This window comes from Pseudoliparis swirei, chromosome 7, assembly GCF_029220125.1.
Source record: "Pseudoliparis swirei isolate HS2019 ecotype Mariana Trench chromosome 7, NWPU_hadal_v1, whole genome shotgun sequence".
NCBI lineage: Eukaryota > Metazoa > Chordata > Actinopteri > Perciformes > Liparidae > Pseudoliparis > Pseudoliparis swirei.
The window spans coordinates 27428709-27442714 of record NC_079394.1 but is presented as its reverse complement, the minus strand read 5'-3'; the positions used below and the strand labels follow the sequence as shown (position 1 = coordinate 27442714).

Below are 14006 nucleotides of genomic sequence, written 5' to 3'. Positions count from 1 at the left end.
TCACACTGAATTAGACCCTGAGACTCCACCAAATACTCTTCCACCCACTGTTGTGAGAGAAACGGGGAGTAGGAGTGAGAAAGCAAGATAGAGAGTGACGTTTTCCAACAGAATTCATTTATCTAGTTTGAACCAGCGGACAAATGAAACCAGGAAGAGGGCAAACTCATTTCGAGGGACCATTTTGTGTGTCGGCGTGCAGCAGAGCCCAATCCCACATGTGTTTACAGGTAAACTAAAGATAGATGGGATTATGGGGAGGGTAAGAAAATGATGGCATGTTCAGATATCTGTATGTGACGGTGAGTTATCGCTGGGACTGAGTTATTGCGCTGTTACAACAAGATTATGTAGCGTGTAGATTATAAACCTTTTGATGCGGAGTGAAATATGCCTAATTTACACTGTACTATTTCAGTCACAGCTGCAATAGATTTATTTGGTGTCTATAGGCTTTGAACCTATCACACACACACAGAGACACACACACAGACACACACACTCCACAGGCTGCGACGAACATGTAAAACTCATTTAGGTACAAAAGGACCTCCAAACACTATCAGGGGAAATAAGTGAGCTTGATCTAAATCCAGAAATCATCTTAATATGCAACTTTTTGTGAAATAGTATAAGTATAAGATGACTATTGGCAAATTATAAGTGTATATAATCTTACATTTGGCAATAGAAATGTGCAGCTGCAGCAGCATGAATCAAAAAGCCGGGCCAGTTATCTGTTATGACGGTGGTAAAGCGAGCTGTCAAGCTACACCTATTTTAGGATGCCACATGTGTCCTCGGACGAGAGGAATATGAGGCGTTTGAGGACATTGTGTGAAACAGCCATGTTGTGTTTCCCCCTGACACCGATATAATGGAAGATGATTATGTAAATGGTTGGAGCCAATTTAAAATATTTGCAGAGCCCAGTTGAAATGAGTAAACAGGAAACAACAGCTTTGGGGGAAATGTGCTCCAAACCCAACCCAAATTAATAATTAGAATACAGCATACCTGTTTTTATTTGATCTTTTTTAATGTTTTGGTTCTCACTCAAGTCACGTCAAATAGACATTTCCACTACCTTGTGTGACGCAACTGGAAAGGTGATCTCCAGCAGGTGTGTCTGCTCTCTGCAGGCGTTGCTCTCAGCTGCGTCTCGGGGCTTGAACCTGTTTTTTGGGGGCGTTTTGGGCCTATTTTTACAACAAGGTACGTGGAAACATGAAGTTGATGCCAAACTAAAAGGCACAAAAGAATTGGCGGAGATGTCAGTGACTTTCCAGAAGTCAACACACAGTGTTAACGTGCCGTGCCCCCATATTTAAACGACCTGACGACAGCAGGCTTTGCACTCCGCCTACAAGAGCAGCTGTTTGTAACAGCTCAACATTTTTTGCCAACTGATGTGGGCGGACACGTGTTGCGCAAGTCGTACGAGCCAGTTCCTTCGGAACATACCCGACCCGAAGTCAGGAGAACCATAATGTATGTATATATGTTTATGTATATATATAGACTACCGTTCAAAAGTTTGGGGTCATCCAGACAATTTCGTGTCTTCCATGAAAACTCACTTTTATTTATCAAATGAATTGAAAATTGAATAGAAAATATAGTCAAGACATTGACAAGGTTAGAAATAATGATTAATATTTGAAGTATTAATTTTGTTCTTCAAACCTCAAGCTCAAAGGAAGGCCAGTTGTATCGCTTATATCACCAGCATAACTGTTTTCAGCTGTGCTAACATAATTGCACAAGGGTTTTCTAATCAGATATTAGTCTTCTAAGGCGATTAGCAAACACAATGTACCATTAGAACACTGGAGTGATAGTTGATGGAAATGGGCCTCTAGACACCTCTGGAGATATTTCATTAGAAACCAGACGTTTCCACCTAGAATAGTCATTTACCACATTAACAATGTATAGTGTGTATTTTTGATTAATGTTATCTTTATTGAAAAAACTGTGCTTTTCTTTGAAAAATAAAGACATTTCTAAGTGACCCCAAACTTTTGAACGGTAATGTATATATGTATATGGTTCTCTGAAATAAGTACTTTTGTGAAATCATAGGTTAGGGCACTTATACGCTTGATATCTTCAGCCTCGACCCTTTCGATGAGCCACTTTCTTCTTTTGTTGAATTTTGATTTTTGTATATTTTGCTGATCGAAATAAACTAAACTAAACTAAACTAAAACTAAACTAAATAATGCAATGCAGACAGTGGGAAACGCAGAGAAAACACAATTCATGTTCTCAGAGCTGAGATGACCGTCGCCAAGCTCGTTTGTTGGTTTAAACGACCATCGCATTGGAGAGGTTTCACGTGTGTTTCAGAAGGGTTTTACGTGAGCCTGTTCTAATGTTAGCGAGCTGGCTTCGCTCCATCAGGGTCAGGGGTTCTGATCAGGACCGTGACCCGATAAGTAATATCGGACACCTGAGCATGCCCTGGTTTTAATATAACTATTGCCGACTGGAAAGCCGTCTCTCTGCTGGCAGAGGAGCACGCACCTGGTGGATGTGGTTCAGAGGAAGGTGAAGGCTCAATGCAAATACCAAGAGTAAGCTCAAGTGAGTCCTTTTTTGGCCTTGTTGAAGTGTGGGGGGGGAATCAAATAATCCATGTGCCACCCCTTGTGTTCATTCACTCCTTCCTTGCACAAACACGAGCTGTCGAAGGCACGTAACTCCGATTACCTTGCGGTGTGTGTGCTTACTCCGGGCACTGCAACCACTTCTCGATCAGAGGCGAGTTGATACGTTGCAGTGCAACGCGATCCAGTTGCTTCACTCCGCCGAAGACGCCGTGGCGGGCCGCGGACCGCCGTCGGGGGATGCCTGCGCCGGTTTCTCCACGCTGGTTTCTTCCACTATTGCATGTGATCCTGTCTGTTCTGATGGACGCCCGGTGTGAGTGTGATGGATCTCTGGTTCTCTTGTGGGGTTTTTTGGAGCAACCCGGTCCAAACACAGAAAAATGTCAAAAGTTGTTTACGGAAACTACCGCAGTCCGGAAAAATAAAGCATTCTGTGTTTGGTAAACAAAGCGCCGGGATGTGCCGTGTGAGAAGTGACCAGAAGATGACCGGCGCATACCACCCGTCTCTCTTGAGACATTATCTAGCCCCCCCCCCCGCCCCCTAAACCCTCCACAATGCAGGCGAGGGCAGATCCCAGATCACTCGCTGTGCATCTGTTAAAGTACTGCTGCTCTTTAACAGACACAATGGCAGGACTTCCACTATTACAACGGGAAGCGGGAAGTACAAGGCCCCAGCTGTGTCTTCTTCTTCTTCTTCTTCTTCTTCTTCTTCTTCTTCTTCTTCTTCTTCTGTCCCTTGGAGGTCATTCCTCCTGCCTTTAACGAAACAAAGTCATAACACACAGATGCTGCGGGGCAGGAGGAGGCAGAGACCCCCGTCATCTGTTTCGTCAGTGTACACGACATCAACTAAAGGCTATCTGCCCCACCGCGGACCATGACACTGTGGCTTCATCGTAAGACATTGAGTTGCGGTTTTTCCTGATACCATCCAGATGTGCCAAAGGTCATTGTTTACTGGGCCCTACGATATATAAGGAAAGGAAAACAGAGTGTATGGTGGGTAGATTTGTTCCTCTCTACATGTATCGTAAATAGCTATATGTCATGGGACGGTCTCAAGACGAGAGGGCTATGATGCTGCCTTTTAAGGGTGTGCAGTTGGAACCGACTCCATTTAAAGTTCAAAGGTCAAACAACTTGGACGTAATATCAAACGGCACGTTCGTCATGACGTTCATGAAGATAGTGGCCAAACATCTGGAGGCTGGTAACATCTCCTGCCCAGGCAACAAACCATTCTTGTTTCCTGTCACAAGTTGAAAGCAGATGCAAACGGAATTGGTGAAAATAACTTTCAAGCATCTCTTTAAAAAGGATTCGACTTTTACAATCAGTCAACCTACCCAGTGACTGAAACTCAGCAGACCGGCGTCGTCCCAGAAAGGCCTCGAAAAGAGACTTTCCTGCTCATTGTTATGGGAACGGAGCTTCCAATGAAAAAAGAAACCGAAACGCTTTTGGCACTGCTCACTCATATGCGTGTGTGTGTGTGTGTGTGTGTGTGTGTGTGTGTGTGTGTGTGTGTGTGCATATCGTGCATATTGCAGTTCCTGTGCACAAGAGCTTTAGAGGACTCTTGCATACCATCCCTTGCCAGAAAAGCGGAGGAAAACAAACACTGCCTTTTATGACAGTAATGAATTTGCTTTTGGGCGCAACTGGTATAATTTTCCATTAAGTCCCACTGATGAAATGCCAAGAACGGCTGAGGGAAACGTGTGACATTTGACTTTGTTGGCGCTGCGGTCATCCGCTGCTGCCTGACCCCTCACCTCTGGAAACTCCTAAAAAAGTACACCGCTCACTGTATCACTGAAAGCTGCAGAGATCCTCTTCAGGGGAGGAGGAGGAGGAGGAGGAGGAGGAGGACCGAGACGAAGACATCGGGAGCAGCGCAGATGCTTTCTGCACTGGCGAGCAGCAACACTCATTCAGAAAAGAGACCAGAGACAACCAAACAACAACAGAGGCTTGTGGGACTACAAATGTCATTTGTGCTCCATGATCATTTCATCCGACGCTGCGTGGCTTTTAGAGTAATTTTCGAGTCAGAGCAGCCATCCATCATTCTGGGTAATCTGACTAGCGCGGTGGATGCTTCATCCCGGGGCGAGATGTGAGGAGGAGAATGCTGTCGCACAGGTCTCGGTGTCTCAGGTGTCTCAGGTGAAACAATGGGTTTAGTGTTGCGCTCTGATCCGCGTGGAGCTGGCTGGCAGTCTGACAGTATATATATTTGCATAGTTGAGGTCAGGTAGAACACAAAGCTCTGTGTGTTCCACACTGCAATAAGGGAGTGTGGCTGACAGACAGGTAGTTATTAGAAACATGGGGCGAGTCCCCTGCTTTGAAGCAACAGAGGGCGGGAGACAGCGGCATGTCTTTTGAGTGTTCTGTGCAAAACGTAGGATGTTCAGATCTTTAATATCTTTAAATAAAAATCCATATTTTAAATGAAATAATTTATTTATACCCAAATCCTACCAAACTGACTCCAGATCAGCACGTACACACATGGACATGGGACACGCCCACATACACACACTTTAAAAGCAGTGTGTATGGTTTGGCACGGGCATATTTTGAGTTCTGATATTGGGCTGGTTTTGGGTTGGTTTTGATTGGCCATTGGGCTGGTTTTGTCACACAGACCTGGCAACCCTAGTTCAGATGGCTTCAAAGTCAAGCAGAATAAAAGAGCGAATCGAAGATCTCGCATGGCAAGCGGATAGCATTTTTATTTATTTGTGAAACATACTTCATAACAATGCCATTTCCGTCCCCCACTTATTTTGGGTTTGGGATATGAAACATAAACAGGCCCATGTGTTGGTCAGCTGGCTCGACAGTGAACTCTCCCGGGTCTGATTTATGTGTAATGATGCTGCATGATGAAACTTTTTAAGGTCACTCTCCCTGTGTTGAGCGGGGGGTACACATCATGACAAGGCAACGCTCTGCAACCTGGATGGTCCGCAACATTCTCAAAGTCTTCTATGGCCACTTGGATTAGTCATTGATAAGCATAGCGATGGAAAATCAAGGGAGTTGTTCTTTGACTAACAGCAGAGGTGACAAGTATTGCTCCGACACGTGGCAGTTTAACAAGGAAAACTCTGACACATGCCAACACTTCTCACCCAAACACACACACACACACTCACACACTGACACACTCATTCTGTCTCCTTCGACTAGCCGTCTCTGTTGAATTCTCTTTGCCTTCCTCTCACTCTGATTTACTTTGCTTTTCTTGAACTCGAGTCATATTTTTGCAGCTGCCGAGAGGATGAAAGGGGTCTCGACTCGAATACAAACAATGACTGTGTCATTTCCTGTCGCCTCTGAATTGATGTGTGACTGCAGCACAATTTGGAGCAGGCCTATTTATAGCCGACCACCGCCGCCGCCACCCCGCAGCCTGAAAGTCACAGCGGGAGATTTCGGGAGGAGTCCTTGAGCTCCCTTGTCAACGTGAAGCCCTGCGGCGACACGTTTGCAGAAGAGGCTGGTCACTGGGAAGTCGCGCTGCACCGTGCCCTGATCTAAAGCACGAGGCTACATCCCTCAGAGAGCCACAAGTACACAGCCTCAATAATCCAATGTGCTTGTACACATCTATAGGCATACATGTGTCATGTTTTGTTAGATGTGATCTGTCAAATAGTAATCCAGCAGCAACAAGAGCTTTTGGCTTGCTGTAGAGTGACAGGGAGGAACATGAAGGTAATATAATAACTTACTTTATATCTTTTTTTTGGAGAAAGTTCCTGAGAGAGTTTATCCACGCACTCCTGGCAGTTGTGCAGCGTCTTCCCTTTGCTCTCCTATAGTCCCGATCAGAGAAAGAAAAACAAACAAAAGTATCTGGTGTGCATCTCTAAAACAGCAAGTCCCACTCCGCCGCTCACTGATGCTCTCTGGAATAAGGAGGGAACTCTGCGCCCAGCTCCCAGGCTCACAGCCAATCATGTCAGAGTGGTCCCTGCCTCCAATCTTGTGCCTCTCGCGCTCCAGCCTCCTACCCCCCCTCCTCCTCCTGAAAGTTCCCATGGTTGGACAAACACAAGAGGAGATGAGAGGAGTAAGATAGAGTGGGAAAATCTAGTATTTACAGAATGGGGGAATTAGAACTAAACAGTTGTTTGTTATGTCAGTGCAAAAATCTGCTATCGGTTGCCAAGGTTTTACTCAGTATATGTTCTGTCTTGAGATTTTCTTTGCAATTTTTTTTCTTTTCTTTTTGCAACAGGTTACAATTGCCAAATTGTGCTTTTGCACCTTTCCTTGAGTTTTCAGTGGCGCTTCAATGTCCAGGTTGACCTTGTTTCCCCGTCTGCCTCTATATTAAAGGAATAGCTCGACAGTTTGAACACGTGCATTGCCTTTCTTGCCAAAAGGAGTCAGATGAGAAGATGTTTGCTAAATAAATATGAAGCTACAGCCAGGTTAGCTTAGCTTAGCATGAAGACTACTACTTCTACTTCTACTCATAATACTAAGCTTACGGTTCGACTGACTGAGTGGTCATGACATGAGTGCTGTAACGATCTTCTCAAATTACTCTATTCAAATAAGAAAAGAAGCATATTTCCCAAAATGTGGTACTGTTCCTTTAACATGGGCTCACATTACATGACCAAAGCGGATTCCTTTTAGACAGCTCCAAAAACCAGAGATGAGCAACAGGTCAAATTAAATCGTTGTCAGACTTTTCAGGATCTGTTTCCTGAGAAAGTAACGCAGGAATAAAGACTGTCACCTTTTTTTTTTTTTAAGATGTTTTGACAAATGAAAGTAGCCTAAGCACACTCACATATGCACTTGAAATGATTCCCAGAGGTGATGTGACTCCCTCTTGCTTCAGCGGCGACAGGGAATACAGCGTTCCCTGAGAGAGAACGCTGTATTGTAACAACACACCGACGAGACAGATACGGCTCGCGCTGCAGAGCCAATGAACGTCTGCTTTGTCGTGTTTATTTTGGCTCCAAAGCTATCGGTGACACACACTGACGCACACATTCACACACCTTTCTTTTTGCCCCGGAGGGATTCTCAGCTCAGTCAAGAGGCAGATTAAGTCGAGCAGGACTTTGAGCAGTGGCCTGGTTATCTAGATCATCTGGATAAGGATCTCAGATAAAAAAATGTAAAAAGCTTGTTGTGCATATTTTGTTTGGACAGTGATGCCGATGCCGTGATGATGCGTGTGAGTGCAGTGTGCGCTCTCTCAGGAGCGGAGGAGCCAGAGCTCACAGATACAAAGAAACGTCGTTATATTAGTGAGCCGAAGAGATGCATTTTATTTATTTTATTACCTTTGTTTTAAAGGGACAGTTCACCCTAAAATCAAAATGACCCATTGTTCCTCTTACCTGCAGTGTGCTATTCATCAATCTGGATTGTGTTGGAGTGAGTGGCCTGGTTTTAATGGTGGAGCTGCCGACTCTTGAAAATATGGTCATTTTCTACCACATTTCATTCATAAAATGATTTGCTTGTCACTTTAAGTACCACAAAATATAGTCCCATTATATTGGAGAGAAGGCAGACAACTTTACGGCCGATATCTCCGAAACAGGGAAAGATGGAAAGACGTAGCCTTTAAACAGTCAAGGAGGGTCTAATGCATTATGGGAAATATATGATCCCGTAGTTCTGCAGCTTGACCCCCGCAAGAGCTTACAATTGGGCATCTGTTGCTTTGCTTTTGATGGGTTTCTTTAGGGTGGGGGGGGGTAAAATGTCGCTCGCTTAAAGATTATAGAAGCCTTGGCCAACGACCAGCTGGAAGAGGAAGCACCATGTGGCACTGAGTCTGGCGAACATCAGGAATAAACCCCATCAAATCAAATTAAAGTGTGCACTTTACGAGAGACACCTCCGGACAACTCAAGTCTGCCTCCCGTCTATTCTTACATACCCGGAACGCCTTCATCTTACGGCTCTTAACACTATGTTGATCTGAACTTCACACATTTCATTTATTTACACTACACACATACACACACATTTCATTTTCATTTACACTACACACATACACACACTTTGCATTTTGCACACTGTCTATATTTAATATTTTTATATTTAATTTAATTTGTCATTAGTATTGTGTATTGTGTATGCATATATGTTGTATATAAACATTTATATCTTACTTTGTATACTTCTTGTATATATCTATATCTTTCATCCCTGTTTTTTATATTTTGTTTTATATTTTATTTTTTATTCTTGTGTGTTTAGTTCATTGGTGCTGCTACTGCTACGACAAATTTCCCCTTGGGGATTAATAAAGTATATATCTATCTATCTATCTATCTATCTCTCATCCAGACTAACGGTATTTGTATCGCTGATTCGTGTGGCTGCGCGTTCTCAAAAAAATAACACGGGATGAACGAAGCTCAGAGAGTCCACCGAGCCTCACACACCTGCTGAGAGATGAGATCATTGGAAATATTATCCAGCAAATGTGACTGTGAAATTGTCACTTTTAAGAATTTCTGAGAACACATTTTGAGGTTCCCACTGCTCCCCGAGTGAAGAGTCTCTGACAACAGAAGGTAATGGGCCTCTTCCCTCATCCCAAAAACTGAGTGGGAGCGTGAGCAGCTGCAACGGGCAGCAGTTTATTACACAGTGGATAATGATGATGATATTTAAATCAAATTACCTCACCCATCAAGACAGAAGAGCAGTTTTTTTGGTTGTTTTTAAACATCTTTAGGTGTTTTTTTCCTGCTCCCACACTGTACCCCTCTAGGGGCATAATATGGTTTTTTTCTTCCTTTTTTCTCTCTCCTCTCTTCCCTCATGTTATGCTGTAATTTTCCATTATCTGCCTGTAATTTCCCGCCTGTGGGATCAATAAAGTATACATCTATCTATCTATCTCATCAATCGAGGTCAAAACTAAAACAGAAACAGATCTTGATGAGAAGATAGATGTCACTCCCAAATGTGCCCCTTGAGTAGGAAACTGGAGCCAAGAGAGAACTAGCGTGGGTTAGCATAAAAACAAAAAAAACGGTTCAACCAGTGAGCCTCTGTCATCGTATTTTCAATTTTTATGCTCTCAGCTAATCATCTTCCAGCTCCAGCTTCCCGTTCGACAGACAGATATTGATCCCCTAATTTAACTCAATGCTAGAAAGTAAATAAGCATATAGGTATAACTCTGCCAGGAATATCTGGATTCAGTTTAATGAAGGGAAGCGAGCAGGAAGCGAGACAGGCAGACAGAAATACAGGCAGCATTGTGGGCGGGCCCTCGGGGGCCCGGCACGCCGTCAGCAGAGCGAGCGAGCAGAGTGCTACGGTACCGAGCCGTGCGGCCCCCGAGCTCATCGTACTCACAGGAGTGGAAGGGTTATGCGAATGCAAAGGGTGGACACGTTGTTCCTCTGTCATTCTGTTGCATCAAAGCATCGCTGGCTGAGCAGCGGGAACACGCCGACACGGCGCACAGCTGTGGTTCGCTGGAGCAAAGGGGAAGAGTTTAATCTGAAGGACGCGAGGCCGACAACTCCCTGGACACACGATCGCACACGATGAACGGTCTTTCTTGGCCGCTCGTCCTTAAACAGATATGACAGCTTGCAACCGCAGAGCTGACACACACACACACACACACACGGAGAGAAGCCCAGGAAGACGCTGATCAATAAGTCGGCTTTGGGACGAACGATATGCTGCGGCGTGGTCGATAGGTGCCTGCAAAACATTTCATCTGTGTTCCACTGCTGTGCACCCAGGCACCCAGAGTTACTGCAAACGCTGTTGACAGTAACCACCACAGAGAGGAGGAGAGGGGGAGGGTGTGTGTGTGGGGGGGGGGGCTATGCAAAAAAGGCCCAAAGGGACAAACACAGAGTTGACAACGTGTTGGTAGAGGTGTGAATGTGCAGGTGCACGGTGACGCCTGCGGAGCTAAATCCAGAACCAACTAGAACGGGCACTCGGTAGAGTGCATACCTTCTCATATCACAAGATTGGGCATTGCATTATGAACATTTTTGCATTAGTTGCATGCCAATCGGATCAAAATTGACCGCGCTATGGTAAAAAGAAGATGTTGACCTTTCCGTGACCTTGACCTTGACCTTTGACCTGATTGATTCCAAAATCTAATCAAATGGTCCCCGGATAATAACCAATCATCCCACCAAATTTCATGCGATTTGGTTTAAAACTTTTTTTGTTATGCGAGGAACACGCATACAAATAAATAAATAAATACGCGGCGATCAAAACATAACCTTCCGCATTTTCAATGCGAAGGTAAATATCAACCGTTCGTTTGAAAGTTGGCACGAAAATAAAAAATGGGCTTATTTGATTATTCTTTGTTATTAAAAGAAAAGAATTGATGTTCACTATCATGTTGTCCTGACACTGGAATCTCTATCTGTTGTGCCTCAGACCAGCCTGACATCAGAACGACACCAGGTGACGCCGCGCCGCCTGACCTTTTAGAGATGGCAGGTTTGGCTGTTTGTGGCGACTGGCGTCGGAAAATGAAAGCAGAATTATGTTAAGAGCAAAGTGTGGTGTCTGTTCTTTAAAGTGTTTTAGCTGCTTTGTAATCCTTAAAAAAATATCAGAAAAACAGACAGAGAAAGACACAATGGAGGATTAGGTAATCTTTAGGACAAACAAATACGTACAATTATCTAGAATACCAATAATTATTCTCAGAGAGACATGTGCTCTCTGCTAACACACACACACACACACACACACCGTACGTACCCTGCTCTGCTTTGCTCTTATTAATATCAATATCACGTTGACCTGCACCGTGGATAGTGGCAACGGTTGACAACTGTGGCCTCGACATCATTAAAGCCGACGCAATCAACATATTCATATGAACAATGGACCACGTGACAACTTGTGTGAATGCTGCAAAGCTTACAGATGATGTCAGTTCCTCTCATGGCTAAAAAGAGAGAGAGAGAGAATATTGGACTGGGAGGATAGGAGTATATGTCTCCACGTGCTCCATGTGTGCTGGATGCCCCTTCAGACCAGTGAAGCAAAACAAAAACATGACCACAGTTCCATGTTCATGTCCATGGTAAGAAACGGAGGCCTTTGATAATATTTAAAAATCTCTAAATTTCAGCAATTTAATTTTTATTCCACACTGACATTCTTTTTGCAAATGGTTTCTGGGTGCCCGGCAGGGATGAGAGGCTGTAAGTCATATTTAATTCAGTTTATTATTTATATCCCATAATAATAAAATTACAAATTTGCCTCAGAGGGCTTTACAATCTGTACACGGAGACATCCCTGACCTTTGACCTCACATCGGATCAGGAACTCACAAGAAACTCCCAGAAAAAAAAACCTTTCACGGGAAAAAAAAGGGAAGAAACCAACAGAGGAGGACCCCTCTGCAGGATGGACAGAAGAATATATGTCACGTGTACAGAAGGAATCATGACAGAGTTACAACACATTCAATGAATATGACAGAATTAACATTTACACCATGTTCTATGGTCCATTTAAGCTTCAAACAGATCAGAATGCAGAAAAATAGATCACTGCACAGATGAGATAGTTCCACTGTGAGACCAGATTGAGACTGAAGTCCATATCTGTGACCTTCATGACGCCTGGAGGTGAGGAAGCGAGCCTGCAGATGGAGACGTGACACCAGAGGTCATCTCTCCTCCAGCACCTCTAGGTGAGGAGAAGGGGATGACAGATGTCGCCAATTAATCTGATTATCGGTGCGCCACTCCTGCTGCTCTTCGGTGCGTAAAGTGATTCTTTGGATGACTTATTGTGACTGAAATGTTTCTAACATCAAACCCTTTTTTTAAACCTATAAATCAGTGCGTTTCTCGACACCTACTTGATGAGCCACACACACATTCAGCCTGATACTGACCCGGCGATCCCGACCTCTCCCACAGCGAGACACTGGGAATGACCTGCTGGTGGAGCTCACCGCGATGGAGAGCGGTGGTCCATCCCCGGGTCGGGCTGTCCCGCCGCCCGCTCTCATCTCTCCTTTCAACCGGTTACTGTCTGCTGTGCATTTGCATGGAAGAGCACAACAGACTTTAAATGTCATCTGTGATTTAAAATGCTTCTCTTTTATGTATTAAAGCTCTTGAGTAGCATTCAATTAAAAAGCCTGGGTGCCGTTTGGCGGCGGTGTCATTATGTAGCACTTAAGTGCAAAGGGACGTAGGAACAGACGTACAACATGTAAATATCTGGAATATACAATTTTAGTTTAGTTTTAGTTTAGTTTAGTTTAGTTTATTTTGATCAGCAAAATATACAAAAATCAAAATTCAACAAAAGAAGAAAGTGGCTGACCGAAAGAGTCGAGGCAGAAGCCATCGAGCTTATAAGTGATAAGATAAGCCTATAATTTCACGAAAAAAACTTATTTCAGAGAACCATATACATATACATAAACATATATACATATACACATGTACATACATATACATACACATACATATATATTCACACACACATATATACATATACACACACACACACACACATAAATACACACACATACATATTTACATAAAACAATAAACAAAAACAAAAAAAACTTGTCCCCATTAACCGTTACTTATGATGCGTGATCAATGCTGATACGCCTGTACTTCTCCAGCGTCATGTCTTTAAATTTTTTCTTGAATATCACCAGATTTTTACTTTCTTTGATGTCATCAGTTAAAATATTCCACTGTTTCAATATACGGATGTATAATTTAAAAACTGTATCGAGGATATGCATCGACGGTAACATGTATTGACCTCACTTGGACGTTTTAATTAACTCAAAATGTCAAAGTGAAAGCAGATTTAAATTAATTTAAAGTATAGAATTATAAATGCGTGTTTGCTTAAGTGTTAACCTCTTATGAAGCCAGTATAGTGGATGTACCTAAGTTCAATGTGTGAAAAGGTCTTTTATAGGTTTTTTATATCTGGACACTGCGGTCCGGACCCAACACGTTGTTCTCAAGCCATCCCTCTCGGCTTTATGCTTTATTATCTTGCAGGATTGTTGTTCAATTAGTTTGCATGGCTTAACGTGGGATACACAAATGAAACATCCTATGTTTGGTTGGATGAAAATGTATTTCAGTTTGGAGAAACAAGCTAAACACAATTCACAGTTCATTATATTGTTTGCTTTATGAAAACCACATGGAAGCGAAGATGATTCCCATTCATGTAAAATAAATGTTATCTATCATTATGTGTGGCGATCCATCTGACTGATGCACTGAGAGGGAGCACAGCATCTCTGGTCTCAGTTTTATAGCAGCTCCTGCTGGTGACAATAGCTCATTACAGTCAAAGCATCACTTCAACGAAGATATGCATTTCA

The 14006-nt window shown here is 43.4% G+C and overlaps 1 protein-coding gene across 1 annotated transcript in view; it reads right to left on the bottom strand.

Annotated features, from left to right (window-relative positions):
- LOC130197138 (cAMP-specific 3',5'-cyclic phosphodiesterase 4D) overlaps window positions 1-6514 on the bottom strand; it is a 104904-nt gene extending 98390 nt beyond the window's left edge. The window contains exon 1 of the mRNA XM_056419650.1: window positions 6367-6514. The gene's annotated coding sequence lies outside the window, so the exon portion shown is untranslated. The remainder of the gene's footprint in view (window positions 1-6366) is intronic.
- Window positions 6515-14006: the final 7492 nt, after the last annotated feature.